The sequence below is a fragment of the Bacillus rossius genome, chromosome 14 (genome assembly GCF_032445375.1).
Source record: "Bacillus rossius redtenbacheri isolate Brsri chromosome 14, Brsri_v3, whole genome shotgun sequence".
NCBI classification, from domain to species: domain Eukaryota; kingdom Metazoa; phylum Arthropoda; class Insecta; order Phasmatodea; family Bacillidae; genus Bacillus; species Bacillus rossius.
In genome coordinates, this window is record NC_086341.1 from 37,824,851 (window position 1) to 37,839,567 (window position 14,717).

The following is a 14,717-nucleotide window of genomic DNA, read 5'->3' on the forward strand; positions in this document are numbered from 1 at the left end:
CATGGCACAACAGCACAGAGACGCAGGCACAGGCGAAAACACCACCAGTGCACAACACCACCTTGCTGGTCCTCACCACACCGGGGACGACCGAGGCCAAATGCGTATGGCTTGCCCTGGAGGACCTGGCACGAGCCCTGCCACCCAGAAATGACTCTGCCGGAGTTCGCCGGAGCCCCGCATGAGGACCCGAGGGAGTTCCTGAGGCTGTGTGAGGTGCACCTCATCGGGTGCAGGATGCACCAGGCCAAATGGACAGACTGGGTGAGAGAACAGCTGCGAGGGACCGCGCGGAGCTGGTGAAGCATGTGGGGCAGATTCGCAATGCCATGGAGCGAATTCGCCGCGACGTTCATCCACCGATTCGACACCGGGACGCCCCTGGTCGAGTGTTCCGCCCCCTTCTATGGGACCTGGCAGAAGGACGCCGAAGCAGTCGAGGCATTCATAGCCACGAAACTACAGCTGTTCCGCCGCATCTCATCCGGCACCGACCTGTCCGGGGCACTGCCCATCATCACAGACTTGGTGAGGGACGAGCTGCAGCCTTCCTACGCCCATGCCACGCCGATTGCGTAGCGGATTACGTGCAGGAGGCCCGCGAAACAGAGCACAATTTTCAGTGGGCGTGCAGGCGCGGCCCAGCCTCGAATGCCCAGGGGAATGACAGCCCACCAGAAGCCTGGTGGAACACAGCACAACGGGACACGCCCCCTTACCAACCAAGGGGACCACGAGCCATTGAGGCGCCACCATCTTGGTGATCGGAGCGACCACTGCAGGACACAGAGGCACAAGTCCTCTGTGTCGCTTTGGGTGCCCGCGCAGCGAATGCCACTGGCACAGCAAGAGCCCGCAGGAACTCCGTACAGCGCTACCAACCACTCCACTGTGCCAGGAAGCGCATGCGATACCACCTCCACTGCAATGCACCAAATCGCTGGCACCGGGAAACGGCTTCCGGGGGACCGGGATTAACCCCCCCCCCCCTGCACAGGCCCACAGCCCCGCGTTCGGGGAGGGACACGCGCTTTCGACCGTAGGACAGCTGGTCTGCCCACTGGACAACTTGTTCCGCATCCCTGTGGAGGTCAACGGACGGCCAGCCGTCGCGCTCGTCGACACCAGAGCAACCGACGTCTACGTGCGCCCCTCGTTTGGGCCCACCAGCACGTTGCGCCTGGGCAACGGCGAGCTACGCCTGGCCACCACCACACATGCAGGGCGGATGCTCAGACACGCTAAGATCGTGGTGAGTACCCAGAAACTGAACAGTTGTGTGTCCGCAGTAGTAGTGCAGTTTTTGCGTGAGGAGAAGGTGCTGGGACTCCCCTGGCTAGCCCAGCAAGGCGCGGTCTTGGAGCTGGGACCTCCACGCCTCAACCTGGGACGGGCGGAGAGATATGTGGTGTACGCCCTAGGACAGATGCCCCTACAACAGGACACGATACTGATCCTAGCGGACAAGCGCCACGATGCCCCCCCCCCCCCTGCATAACAGGCTGAGATAAACAAGGTCCTCGCAGCCTGACCCGAAGTGTTTGCTGTAAACAGCTACTTAATGCAGACCACCATCGCCGAACTCCGTATCCCCACTCTGACCGATGACCCAGTGTTTGATCTACCTCGCGGCTTTGGTTTCTGTGAGCAGTTGACCATCTGGGAGCAGGTGGACAAGATGCTGCACAGCGGGGTCATGGAGCCGTCACACAGCCGGTACAATGTGTGCATTGTACTGACCAACAAAAAAGATGAGACCAACCGGTTCTGTGTGGACTTCCGTCCGTTAAATGCCGTGACCGTCAGTGCGCCCCCCCCCCCCCCCCCCCCAAGATTAACGTCGAGGCAGCCGTAGCCAGCTTAGGAAGGGCCCAGTTCTTCAGCACTCTGGACCTGAAGTCCAGCTACTGGCAGGTGCCCATACGGTGTGGAGACTGAGAGAAGACGGCATTCACGGTGCCAGACGGGCAGCATTTCCAATTCCACACCATGCTGTTCGGCCTGAAGTGTGCCCCTTCCACCTTCCAGTGCATGATGATCCGAGTGGTAGAGGTCTACATTGGGCAGTTCGCCCTAGCATACCTGGATGATGTCATCGTGTACTCGGAGAGCTGGGAGGACCACTGCCGCCATCGGGCCTTAGTAATGGAGCGATTAGCCACAAAACATCTGACAGCCAACCCGGCCAAATGCCACCTCGGAGCCACCGAGGTCGACTTCCTGGGCCACATGGTCAACGCGGAGGGGAACCGACCCCAACTAGGTCACCTCCAACAGATCGCAATGGCAGAAGTCCCACGCATCCGGAAGCAGCTGCAGCGCTTCATCTGGCTGCTAAACTGGCTCCGAAACTACACCCCAAACGTTTCCCAGGTCATCGCGCCCCTAATAGACCTGCTGTCACCCCTGGTCCGCTACCGCTGGGGCATGGTCGCTCAGGTGGCTTTTGAGGCCGTCAAGGACGTGTTCACGCGGTGCCACACTCTGGCCAGCATTGACCCCGAGCGTCCACTCTTCCTCCAGATGAACGCGAGTGCCCGGTCACCGCAGCCGTGCTGTACCATGTGGACGAATGTGGTGAGCGGCAGGTGGTGGACTACGCCAGCGCGAAGTTCGGCTCGGCGGAGAAGCGGTACCACAGCAACGAGCAGGAGTGCTTAGTGGTGGTGTGGGCCATGAAGAAATACCATCCACCTGGAAGGCAGGCATTTCACCCTACGCACCGACAACCACTGCCTCACCTGGCTCCACACAATGCAGGGGAGGAAGGGGAAGCTGATCCGTTGGGTGCTGCTCCTGCAGTCATTTGACTTCGCAGTAGATCACATGCCAGGCACAGAAAACCAGCTCCCTGACCTGCTCTCGCGCGAGCCAGACAACAGTCGTGAGGTACTGGACAAGGAGGAGTGGGTCGAGATCCTGCCCCCCACCTGTGTCAGCACATCAGCCGATGGGTTTCCTACCTGTACCTGCCTCACGATCGAAGTGGAGGGGGCCGAACATACGCCCAACACTGAGGCTGACCTAGAGCGGCGTGTTCTCGCGGCTGCGTGCCGATCACCGGACACCGACCGACAACGTGAGCTAGTGCACGGAGGGGGCCACCCTTTTTGGCAGCTGCGGGACGACCGGGTCCTGAACAGGTCACCATGGGAGATGGACGGGTGGAAGACATACATCCCGCCAGAGGCGCGCGAGGCAGCGCTACGTTTCTACCACGACCATGACCTCGCTGAACACCCGGGCTCGGACCAGACCGGGAGAGCCATCTGCCAGTACTACCACTGGCTAGGGGTGAACCTGGAAATCCGGGTCTACGTCCGTGAGTTCAAGACATGCCAGCACGGCAAGGCCCGTCGAGGCGACAGCACCCAGCAGCAGCATCCTCGCCTACCATCAGCGCCGTTCCAGACACTCGCGCTGGACCTGATAGGGACGTTACCTCTCAGGCCACGGAATAAGTGCTTCCTGGTGGGGGTGACTGACATGTTCACCCGCTGGACTGAAGCCTACCACTGCGGCAATGTATGAGCAGCAACAATCATCGACGTACTGACGCGCGGGTTCCTGACTCGGTTCGGCTACCCGAAGTTATGTCCTGACAGACAACGGCAGCCAGTTCCTGGGGGCCCAGTGAAGAGGGTGGTGTCAAGAGGCACACATCATCCACCACACCACACCCTCCTACCACCCCAGGGCCAACCCAACCGAGCGCAGGAACCAAACCTGAATGTCCAACTACGGCTGTGCCTGGGGGAGGACCACACAGAGTGGGTCTGCCACGTCACCGACGCACTACTCTGCGTCCGGCGGCGCATGAATGCAGCAACTTGGATGACTCCTGTGGAAATGACCCAGGGGCGCAACCTGCCGCTACCCGGCGAGTTGGCAACCCATGGCATTCCGCACCCGGGAGAGCACCAGGAGGAGCGCGATCAACAGCACACCCATGAAGATGACGCGGCCCGAGCGTGACAAGCGCACTACAGCCAAGACATAACACCACAGACTGCACGACCACCGGCACAACTGCGGACCTGCGACCGTGTGTACGCCCGAGCGTACCCCCTGTCGGCAGCGCCGCGCAACTTCTGCCTCATACTCGCCCTCCGCTAGGAGGGCCCCTGTACGGTGACATGGTGCCTAGGGACAACGTCCTACATGATGAACCAAGGCGGCCGCCATGTACAGAAGATCCACTAAGACCACCTGCGAGTGGTGGCGACTCCCGGGGAACTACTCCCAACCGAACCCAACCTAAGGGACCCTGATGATAGGCCAGGCACTACCCCCGATGTACACCCTCCCAGAGGTCTCGGGCAACTGCAAGAGACAGCCCAGGATGCAAATCCGGAAGAACAGGACTTCCAAACCGACGGAGGACCAGAATTGGAAACCCCACACGACCCCAGCGAGGCCCCCTGCTCCACACCAGCAGAGAAGAGGCCGGCCCCGCCATGCCCGATTCCGGTTAATTGATGTCACGGGGGAGGACTCCGAGAACCCTGCTGGAGCACCCCCTAGTCCGTAGCCCAGCATCTGCGACCCGGATGAGGGCCAAGGCGGAACCGCCCCCGAGCCCGATGAGAGGCGGTTGGAGACACGCAGCTTGCCTCGCTGATGCCACTTTCCGCATCACTGTCCCGCACCCGCACGAGGAAGGGACAAGAAGTCCGCGACGGACGCGGCGCAGACCAGAGAGGTTTTGGGTGTTCGTACTCGGCACTACCCAGGGGAGGAGCTCGCCCAGCCTGGCCCTGATACCCAAGCGAGAACGCCAGCCCTACAGGGGGCCACGTCCGACGAGCACTGAGGGGAGTAGCCAGTGAGAACACCCCTGATGGGAGCGTCGACCCCCGGCCCACCTAGCCGAGTATGTCTTGGGCAATCTGGTCGCGCCGCCCCACAAGTCGCGTACCGCGGCGACACCTCCCCGGCCCAGCTGCCCATGCAGAGACTGAGGCGGCGTCCGCCAGCGCCAACACGTCACGCACTGCGGTGCTGCCTCCTGGCCCAGCTGCCCACTCAAGGACCGAGGCGGCGTCCGCCAGCGTCAACACGTCATGCGCAGCGCCACCGCCTCCCGGCCCAGCTGCCCACGCAGGGACCGAGGCAGCGTCCGCCCGCGTCAATATGCCACGAGCCACGGGATCGCGCCACAAAGGGTGCCAGCTGCTCTAGGGGGTCAGTAAGCCGCGGAGTTGGAAACATGATGTGGAGGCGGGTTTCCGCTGGGGGGGGGGGGGGGGCATTTTTGACATCATATCGACAATGGCGTCTAAGCCCGTGCTCCGCACCGTTAGTATCCGATTTCATTTTCGAGAGCTCCCCCAGTCCAGCGGTAATGAGGTAGGCGAGTGCCTCGGTTGTGACCCCAATAGATCTAAAGAAACTTAAGGGCATGGAACCCCAGGGGCTCGAACGCATTATACAATTAAGGAAAAAGCCATTAGGACAAAATTTCTAACTAATCAACATGAAACAAGTGCTTCGTAGCCACTCCGTGCGAGTACCGCATGGACAGAGCAGACAACAAACCTTATTAACATTCACCATGGCCACTTGCCTTAATTAAAGTGCCTGTGACTATGATCGAGTCAGACCAGAAGAAATCCCTCTAAAACAATTCACAGTGGGACAATATGTTAGTAAATTTACAGTCGCCAACTTTATGTCACAATTTAAATAATTAAATACATTAAAACCATTGTTAAGCCTTAAGCACCCAATTACCAGGTGCTACTTTTTAATTGGGCACCTGGAACGTGTTTTACCTTATAACAGTGTAAATTAAGTTAATATAAGTTTTTTTTGGTGCTGACTCACAAATAAGGGAAAGTTTCCCTCCCTTGCGAGGTGGCCATGTTCGGCAGTCTCCAACCACTCCACCCTGGGTCAAGACGTTTGTCCATGAGAAAACTTTCGCTTTGTTTCACTGACCAGTCATTCTGCATTCATTTTAATACCTAAACCTTTTCTTTTATTGCACCGCTGCTCATGTCGACTTGGCGTGTATTTTGCGGGCACGGGCTTATCCCGACCACCTTCGTTAGTGGTTGCGCACCGCGTCGCGGACCACACTACGTATGGCACTGGCCTACTCCAGCCAACATGCTTTTCATAAACCGCCGCACATACGCCTGCTGGCCGCAACCCCAAGTAAGTGTAATTTAAGGTAACGCTCACTGAGCCACCCTAAGACTTTCGGTACTGGCTGTCTCCAGAACACTCGTAACCGCGTCCCACGAGACTGCCGTGGTGAGTTCATTGTGTTGACGTCGTCCGACCGAAGGCCACCCTAAAGCCCGACCTGCAACCGCCAGTATCCGACCCCGCTAACGGAACGCGCCCCTAGCCATGGCCCACCCGAGTCAGACGAGCGCCGCGGGACTTAGGTATTATCAACGCCCTTAACGTAATCAGCAAGACAAAACGAGTCATGTACACAGTAAATGCACTAAACTTTAATGAACCCGACACTTTGAATTAACAACACCGTGCAATACAAGTGCGACGTAGGAGTGCCCGGGCCACTCACGTGTAGTTTTTTACTAAAACAGCTGAGAGTGCACCCCTTGCGGCCTTCAGCCTGAATTCAATAGTGTAATATGTGACATAACTCAAACCGCCCCAAATTAGCATTTACCATTTGCCACTGGAGTAGTTATCAAGAAACAAACACTCTCCAATGTGACTCTAATAATTCAAACTTATTTTATACAAATTTATTAAATGTCATTTATAAAACATATATATATATATTAAGTTAATCATTAAGTTTTATTGTGTGAATTTAGAGCCACTTGCTTTTTGTTACTAATATAATTTTTTACGAATAATGGAACTTTAGAAACTCTGGCGCGAAAGGGAGCTCACCCCTCTCGCGCTAGGGCCAGACGCCAGTACAGCGCGACTCGCAGACCGGGACGGACGCACGTCCCACGGGGAGCCATCATCTCTTTGTCTTCATCGAACTTCAATCTGGTAATTATAGTCAGACCCCGAAACCTTTTTTTTAAATACTCCCCGTGTGCGCCCGGTCCTTTTCCGGTGTAGGGCCTAACCCAGCCGCGTCAACTTAACACGCCCCACACAACGTATTACGTGGAGCCGTGCAATATACAGTACGGGCCGACTCCCACCACCACTGACTTTTAATGAATCGCCAAGTGCACAGGCACTGGCTACATCCAATCGTAGACGTGTTCTTAATTTATTAGTGAGCCGCGGTCCACACAGGTGGGCCCGCGCGTCGCCGTTTACCAATTACGGGATTAGCCGACTCTAATCAAACACTCTCCCTCAACTGCGACTGGCGTGAGGGCATAACGTTAGTGACAGCGCGTCAGAGCGCCTAGTGTGTAATTGACAATGTACTTTATGTTAGAGAATTCGTGTGATTGTAAGTGCCAGTGTAATTGACCAACATAAATTAAAGTCCACTCCGCACACTCCGTGCGCGACGTGTGAACGACAGTGTACATTATTTCTGAACCTCACCAATCCAGTTAGGGATCAGCATCCTATGCTGTTGTGCCGGAAATTAGGCATTTCGTCACTTTTTTAATTTATTCTATAATTTTAAATTTTTTTTGGGGTTTCCATTTTTTTAATTTGTCTGGTGGTTAATGGGGGTGATTTACTTTTTGTTAGGCCGGTGTACGCCACCGATTTAAACTTGGTGCCAGTGGACCGAAGCCCCTTCCCAGGGGGCCAATCTGATATTTTGCTGTCTAATGTGGACATGGTCAGCCCGGTTGAAATTTCTCTCGCCTGCAGTCACGCCCCGAGTTTGTAATTTTAATTCCCTGCATGACCAAAACTGCTTTGAGCAGCTCCTGGGCTGCAAGCTGCTACCTTGTAGAGGCCTGCTGAGAAAAGCATGTCTCGTCACGAAGCAGTCTCCAGTGGAGCTGCGTTCCCACCTTAGTGGCTATTTCTGCCCCCCCTTCCTCTCTCTCCTCCTCACTTTAGTTCTGAGAAATTAAGCTAAGAGCAGTGACCGGACGGGACGATGACCTGATGCAAAAACCTTCTCCCGGGTCCGACAGACACATCCCTGACATCTAGCGGCAAAAAAAGTAACCGCGGGCCTGGTCGCCAGCGTGCAGAGCTTACCCTCATGACACCTGGTGGCAAGTCTGCTCACCACCTCAAGTAGTTCCCCCTTACGCCGCTAGAAGGCAGCGTCGCGGTGCCATAAGGCACTATGCTTTCCTCTCGCGGCCCGGAGAAGTCGATTGTTCTTTGTTTTCGTTTCGGTCCGGTAGAGAGCGCGCATGTCGTGTTGTTGCCACGACCGCCTCGGACTCCTTCGGAAATTTTCGGCTTAGAACCGAACCTACCCCCTCCTTTGACCCGGGGCCTTACCGCCCGATTTAATTAGGGGTTTTGGCCGATTGCGGGGCACTCAGCCCTCTGACCTCGGCTACCGACCTCGTCTCACCTACGTCCTCTGCGCTAAGAGGCTTTTTGCGGGAACGGTGATTTTCGCGTGCACGAGAATGTAGTCAGTTTGCTTAAGGGATGTGATCCCGTTTGTACAGTAGCCAGGCAGAGGTAGTTTTTAGAAAAGTCATGCGTAGTTAAATTTTTATTTATTCTTATTTAATTCTAAAAATTCCGGTTTCGTCCACGCATCCTGATTTCTCGGTCCGCGGCATCCTGATGTCGGCGCGAGACACCTAGTGAGCTCCGAACTCTACACCCTGGTTGGTGAGTAATTTTTTTTTCCTTTCCCCCCCCCCCCCCATTCCCGTTTGTTGGCCTTTTGCGCCGACGGTATAGGACTGTCTGGAAGCAAGTCTAATTCGTTTTGGATTTGATTTGGGTTTCAGACAGGGTCGAAGTGCTGGAGAGAGAAATCGCTCCCAGCTCGTGGTCCCGCACCTCCACTGCGGGTCACGTTAGAAGAGAGGTTTCCGCGACCCGACGTTATTTTTTGAAGACCCGGGTGGTAATGTGAAATCAACATCCCCCCCCCCCACTTTCTAGCTTAGAACTACATAAATCAAATGAATAGCCTACCAGCGAACAGTGCTTTCCTCAAGAATATGTAGAATCAACAAAACTAATCAGCGATGTAATTGTTGGGACATTCAAATTTGGTGCAATTTTTAAATTTTAATTATGTAATAATTTTTGCTAAGGTGTAACATGTACTGTTTTAATTACTCCTGGGGCGCCCCCTTTAACTTTGTTATTTACTAAGATTTTTATTGTCAGGTTGGAATAATACGAACACAAAATTCCTTAATAATAAACCAGGGAACCTATAGACCAAGCTACTTGTGTAGTGTTAATTTATTAAGATATACCTTCTTCCCTTAAAAGATCCATACTCCTCCCAAGTTGCTTGTGTCAGGGAGATCCAAATTATCTTGTTCTCCACCTCGTGCCACCTCTGGTCAATTACTTAATTTTCTTATTTTTCTTACCCAGCAAGTTTCCAAGGCTCTTTTTAATTAATTTAAAATAATTCAACTTTGAGGCACGAGGGGCGTTACAATTGGTAGCAGAGCATGGTTTGGTCTATAGGCATACCTAAATAAAGTAGGCATACCTAAAATAAAATATAAAAAAAAAATTTAAAAATTAAATTAATTAATTTTTGTGATAGCAATTTTGTAATAATAACATTGTGAACTGATCGCTGGTACACCCGGTAGTTATATTGCTTTTCTATTTTAAAGTTATGATTGAGTTTTAAAGTCCCGTGCGGACTTAGTCTGCGCGCAGCGCAAGAAGTCGCGGCGTCCGGTCCGCTAGCAGGCCGGCAGCGAGACGTGTCTTATCTCTCGCCTCAGCTGGCGTCCCCCCCCCCCCCCCTCCCCATCGCCCCACTTGAGCCAGCGACACGCCCGTTATCTGAGGGCGACGACACGGCCCTGTTCCTCCCGCACACCCCTCTCCCTTGTCCATCGTGGGAGACGACCTTGCGAGCGGCAGGTCAATCCCCTTGTGGACATATACAGGTGGTGCAGGTCAACCTGACAGGGGACGTTCGCGCAGTTGTCTGAGTAGTACGGCGACTCTTTACGCAAATAAGTTTGGGCACATACCCCCCCACCTTGAAAGTGTGACTTACTCCCCGCGCATTGGGGTTAGTTGGTAGTTTATATTAATATAGGAAGCCTTAGGAGGTATTTAAAATTAAGATAGTTGTTAAGAGAGGAGTATTTATGGTGTACGTTTGAATCGTACATGTGTGTTAAATTTTTGTTTTAATTAGCAGTAATTTACGTCCGAGCAGTATGTTTAAGCCGGAGTTATTGCTGTCAGATGAGCTGACCTATGAGTTACAGCTACGCAATTTGCCCTCCAGTGGCAATGTCCAAGTCCTCAGGAAGAGGCTCAGGGCCGCCCTTCATGATGGTGTGCCCACTAGTGTAGCGAATTTGGATTTAGATGTAACTGAAGAATTCAACCTTGCTTGCGCCAAGTTTTATGATATATCGGCTTTCGTAAGGTATCTAGATGTGGAGGAAAATTTACCCAATGTCGAGCGACATATAGTCAGGGTAAAACATGTTACCCGACGTTTGCAAAACCTGAAACAGCTTTCGGCAGACCTTCTCCATGGAATTTATATAAAAGAGATAGAACGATGTTTGCAACAGACGGCAGGTTTCCATACAAAATTGGCGGCGAGAGCAGCCGTTTTGGAAGACACACGACGCAGTCAGCATTATGTGGCTGAGGCACAGGCTTTAGGCATCGATTGTCCCGCCTTCCCGGAAGGGGACTCTACTAACTTGTCCCTGGGGGTAGAGCAACCCGACACGCGACAATCAGAAGTACGGGCGACGGTAAACAGACAGGAGCCGGAAACGAGCAGATTACCTGACGCAGCCCCTGACTCACAGCCACTAACGTCGTTTCCAAATCAACCGATGCCCGTATCTACTACTCATTCAGAGCCGCTTGTGCAGTTGATGACAGCGGCGACAAACATTACAACGGGTCATGTGACAACCCACCCCGTCACTAGCGTGACATTTTCACAGGGATTACCAACCATGGCACACCACATGACGCAACCATATCCACCAAACATGTTTTTCCCGTATCCGACCACTCAGGACTATTTTAACCCTTATGCTCAATTTCAACCACAGTTTCCTTCATGGCAAACCACCCCACTTCCGAGTGCTGGTATTTTGCAGCCGCCACTCATAACGCCCCAGATCACTCCACCACAGGTCAGTCCCTCGGGTGCGACTCGGGAACAGATTCAGTCGCACCCGGTGCCACAAAATCAGCATTCACCTCAGCCGGCAGGAGCCGCGGATCAGCCCCACGACTCAGTATTGCGGAGCACGACAGCCCCAGAAACTGGCTACAGTTTCTACGGAAAAATCACCCATCCTGTAGAAAGGCTACTCAAGGATTTGCCAGAGGCGTCGGGTCTGGACGCACACAAACTTATTGATTTCCTTCGAGTCTTGTTAAAGCTACGGCAAAAGGGAGGGATTCCCGACAAACAAATTTTTGAAATTGTTTACCCGTACACCCAAGCTCCCCTAAGTGAGAGGATCATGGCAGCCATTGAGAATGACCTCACTTTCGACGAGTTTCATGAAGACGTGTTAAATTTTTGTATACCGAGTAGGCTACTCACAAACATCCAGTTGGAGTGGTTTAACCGACTGCAGCAGCGTAATGAAGCCTTGCCAAATTACGTGGCGGACATACGCGAAGCCAACCAGGTACTCAGGCTAAAGGTTTCCGAGAGAGAGGTCGTGAGTACGATTCTAGACGGTTTGAACCCAGCGGAGCGCTCGCGCTCAGTGTTCCAGGCACGCCCCCAAAATTATGCTGAGCTTGACAAACTTTGCGTACACGCCACAAACATAGAATACGCTGATTTTCAGCGAAATAAACAAGCCACATTCGCTAGTCAACAAGGTAGCAGCGCGGGAACGGAGCGCAGTAATTCGCAACATAAGAATGCAGCACAGAAACATCAGGGCAATACATTTTTCTCTTCAAGGCCACAAGGGAGATATCAACAAAATGCACATTGTACTTTCTGTAAAAGAGACGGGCATTCCCTGGCCCAGTGTTACCACAAAAACAACAAACAAAATGGCGACACTCCAAAAAACGCATAACGCGGTGGCCTGAACAACCTTATTCAGGGCCACCGAAAAATTCAAGTGTTAAAAATTTTTCTTATAAGTGGGAAGTTCAACTTGCGCCAAGTAATGGCCGTACACAAGAAACACCATTACACAAAAACAATAATCCTAACAACAAGGAGTCCAGGAATAAAAGTAACAAGCGAGGTCACAAACATAAACAAAGAAAGCACAATAGCAGGAGAAATAACAAAAATAAGGGAAATGGTAATTCAACGCACACGTACTCATGTAAAACGTGTGTTGATCCTACAAATAAGGGCAAGAGAAAGTGCCACCAAATTTTTGGCAATATTCCTACAGTAATTCCGTATGCAGTAACAACGATTGGCGAACACACTGTACCGGGACTAATTGATACGGGATCAGCGCGCAGCCTAATTTCTGGACGTTTGTTTAACAAGTTAAAACAGAGAAAATTAATTCTAAGGACTGAGACCACTAAGTTACAATGTTTCACAGCTTCAGAGCAGCCATTAAATATTACGTTAGCAGTTGTGATCAAGGTGAAGATTGGTTTATATTCATGGAATTTCCCATTTTTGATGTCTGATCAACTTGCTACAGACCTAATCTACGGGTCTGATTTCATTGCCAAGACAGGTCTAATCATTAATCTTCAGGCGAAGAATTTCGTTTTCAAATTCAACATGGGTAATCCTATTCCTTGTGGGACCCCTGAACAAATAGTTTCATTTCCGGCCGAGCCAACGGCAGCCATCTTGGATCAGGGTAACACCACTTCACACGAGCACCTTAATACACAGCAGCGGGCCGCCATTGATAAATTATGCAGTACTTTTCCAGATGTCTTGACTAGTAAATTAGGTCGCACAAAATTAGTCGAGTACCAAATTGAGTTAGCGGATAAAATACCAGTGAAATCTCACCCTTATCAATTTTTAGGCCCTAAGATGCAGACGATGCGCAATCATGTTCAGGAGCTTTTGGAAAAAGGGGTAATCGAACCCTCGACCTCCGCCTACAGTTCCCCAGATTTTCTGGTGCCTAAGGGCAAGGATCAACAACGATGTGTAATTGATTATAGAAAAGTTAATGAGAAAATAGTGATACAAAACATACCTTTGCCAGACCTAAACACTGCTTTTCATTGGTTCAGTAAAGCCAAATATTTTAGTGTGTTTGATCTAAATTCTGCCTACCACCAAATTCCCCTTACTGCGGATTCAAAACCCATCACAGCCTTCTGTGTCCCTTGGAACTTGTACCAATACACAGTAGTACCTTTCGGACTTGCCACGGGAGCCCAAGTACTAACTCGACTCCTGGATCAGATACTAGGAGATCTAAAATTCAAAACAGTGTACAACTACCTAGACGATGTCGTCGTATATTCAGAAACATTTGAAGAACACATCAAACATTTAGAGGAAGTCCTAAGTAGATTTCGTAAAGCGGGGTTAACTGTCAACACAAAAAAGGTTAAGTTTGCAGTCCAAGAACTGTCTTTTCTAGGACACCTGGTTTCTAGCAAGGGAGTCACCATTGATCCTTCACGTACTCAAGCTATTCGTGATTTTCCGCCTCCCACAAACCCTAAGGGTATTTCACGTTTTATTGGTATGGCAAATTTTTACTCAAAATATATTCCTAATTTCGCTGAGCACGCAGCACCACTAAATACGTTGCGTAAGAAAAACACACCTTTCACATGGGGTCCGGAACAAGAAAAAGCTTTTAATTTCCTGAAACAGGCGATTTCTTCCCCGCCTGTACTCCGCATGGCAGACTTCACCAAACCTTTCATTTTACAGACTGATGCGTCCAGTGTGGCTATAGGCGCAGTACTGTCACAGGAAGTCGAAGGCTGTAGACAGCCCATTGCGTTTGCGTCGCGGACACTTACCCACGCCGAGAGGAAAGCCTCCTCGATCTACGAATTAGAATGCCTCGCCGTGGTATTTGGCATTGACAAATTCCGCCAATTTATAGAACACAGGGAATTCCTGTTAGAGACAGATAATCAGGCATTAGCCTGGCTTTTGGCACACCCGAAACAATTAGGGAAACTCGGGCGATGGATTGCAAAAATTTCCTCTTTGAAGTTCAAAATCCAACATATTCGGGGCACACAGAATATAGTAGCGGACACACTGTCTCGCATGTTCGAAAACCCAACTCAGACTCCGCCCGAAGGAACACCACTCTTATGTCAAGCCCTATTGACAGACTTTCCGTTGGCATTTCAGGATTTACAGAGCCAGCAGGAAGCTGACCCACACATTTCCAGTATTATTAAACGTTTTAGTTCAGGAACGGCGCCAAAATACTTTAGGATGTCTAAGGGGCTGTTGCAAAAACGCACCCCCCAATCAAAAACATACAAAATCGTGCTCCCGCAAAATCTACGTAATATGATATTCCATTATTATCACACCTCGCCGGTGGGCGCACACCTCGGTATATATAAGACCATTCAGGGTATCCGACGTCATTTCGTGTGGGACGGCATGCACAAGGACATCACCGAGCAGGTGAAACTATGCAAAATCTGTGCGCTGAGTAAGCCAGCGCAGAACACTCGTTTCGGTTATTTAACTTCAGATGTGGCTGAGC